Below are 2,186 nucleotides of genomic sequence, written 5' to 3'. Positions count from 1 at the left end.
GTGTATTATCCGATGATGAATTAGACAGCTGAATTTCCATATTGCGGTACAAACATGTTAAAGCAGATGCTACATGAAATTGGTATACAGGTGCAACAAATGAGATTGAGGGACAGCATACATAGAGTTGATTCCACTGGAGTGAATACAAGAAGAAGGGGTAGTCTGCAGCGATGGGTTTACAATGTAAAGGGACTGAATCACTTATGGCATATCGATACTAACCACAAACTTATTCGATGGCAGTTCATAATCTTTGGTAGTATTGACGGATTCAGTCGTTTACCTGTAGTTCTATCTTGTACAAACAACAATAGGGCTACAACCCGTCTCCATTATTTTAAGATTGGAATTGAGAGATGTGGTCTTCCGAGCCGGGTGAGATCAGACAAAGGAATGGAAACATGGGGCCCAGGGGCACCAAAGTCCTTTGGAATTAAGTAGAACTTGGGAAGCAGACATACATGATTTTAACTGGTACTGTTCAAGATTCTGACTATTAATATGTTCAAAATTCAGCAAGTAATCTTAAGATGAATTTAAAGAATCATCTTTGTTACCCAGTATAAGTACACTGCTAGTCTTAGCACAAGTGCTATCAACTTGCTTTATATTTAGTTCCATTCAATTCATTATCAAGTACATTATCAGGTTCAGTGTCAAGTTTAGTATCAGATATATTGCAAACTGAATTATGAGATTCATTAGTAAGGGTTATACCCTCAATTTTGCCTTTGGGACTGTTTCATCATTAATTGGGCGACTGTTTTTTATGAGGGCAGTCTCCTCAGCTTGTTTGGTCCATCTGCATGTTCTCTGAAAAAAAGAAGAAACACAAACAGGTTTAATGAAAGCATCATGTCATTCATACCTACAATGAATTTGTAGCACATAAATTTTGAGGCCTACTAGAATTCGAATAAAAATAATGATTGCACAAATAAAATACTGGAATATTTTTTCACCACGCATTTGTCAACTATCAAAACAATATGTAATTTAGCTATTAAGTTGCATTTGCAAATCATCCACACTAGCAACATGACATGCAGATTACATCAAATCTGTTGAGATGTTCATTAGCTAATTTATCTATGCAAAATACTCCCAATAATATGACATGACAATTACATCAATGTATATGCCTACCAAATTTGATCCAAACCTGTTGAGTCATTTAAGAAATAATCCAAATTTAGTAAAAAAAACAATATGCTATTGACAATTTACATATGCAAATTAACCCCAATAGTAATATGGCACACAGATTACATCAATGTACATCTCTATAAAATTTGGTCAAAATCTGTCAAGTTGTTTAGGATTTAATCTAATTAGTGAATTATCCCTAATAGTGCATCTATTACAACAATGCATATCCCTATCAAAGTTGACTCAAAGGGCAAATATGTCGAATTCTTCAAGAGATAAACCCAATTTAAGAAAAATATGGAAATTAGATAAATTACATATTGTGCATATAAAACAGATTTAGCCCAAAAGGTGCGAGGAGTGTCCCAAAGCATGTATAATGAAGTAAATAATTATTTCTATTCATGACCGCGGTTACAAACGTATTTTAGTTTACCCCCACACCCACAAACACGTATACCGTTACGCCGATCGAGCATGGGTGGCCACATCGGGAGCCACATGCTCTGACTCGCGTGAACAGCGAGGGGTCCAAATTGCTAATTTACAGGATTACTCAGAATAGATATTAACAACATTAATTATCAGAAAAGTATTAACAAAAGTCGTTCGATCACAAATATTCATAATTGGACTTTAGAAAAAAATCCACGATAAAACGACACACTATTAAAATGGCAGAGGCTACGATAAATTCACGCTACTTACCAGGAAAGTTGAGCGATAGTGAACTACTTCCGGGTCGCAACCAATCATGTCGAAAAATGACCAATCACGTTTCGTGTACTTCAAGAGTTCAGTGAGTTGACTGTTTTGACCTCACATGCGATGAAAGGTGGCTGGATGGAGGTTTTTTTCCGAAAAGAAATAAAATTTCCCCCTGCCTGGCATTACAGCTAAAACAAGGTCAGCTTGGACGTTCAGTTGCGAGACGTATAAAAAACGCAGCCAGTGACACATTTCGAAAATAAAAATACAAAATAACCGCAATCAGAGGGACCGACCACGCGCGTTGGTAATAAATAGAACGCGTT

General features: G+C 36.3%; 1 long non-coding RNA gene across 1 annotated transcript; it reads right to left on the bottom strand.

Annotated features, from left to right (window-relative positions):
• Positions 1–581: 581 nt before the first annotated feature.
• Positions 582–1,949, bottom strand: LOC146734291 (uncharacterized). The gene is made up of 2 exons (XR_014926583.1): positions 1,861–1,949; positions 582–816 (listed from the first exon to the last, which is right to left on the bottom strand). It is a non-coding gene; the product is annotated as an uncharacterized LOC146734291 (long non-coding RNA).
• Positions 1,950–2,186: the final 237 nt, after the last annotated feature.

The sequence above is a fragment of the Saccoglossus kowalevskii genome, chromosome 15 (genome assembly GCF_978046115.1).
Source record: "Saccoglossus kowalevskii chromosome 15, keSacKowa6.1, whole genome shotgun sequence".
NCBI lineage: Eukaryota > Metazoa > Hemichordata > Enteropneusta > Harrimaniidae > Saccoglossus > Saccoglossus kowalevskii.
Note: the sequence above shows the minus strand (reverse complement) of the source record. Positions and strands in the feature narration are given on the sequence as shown.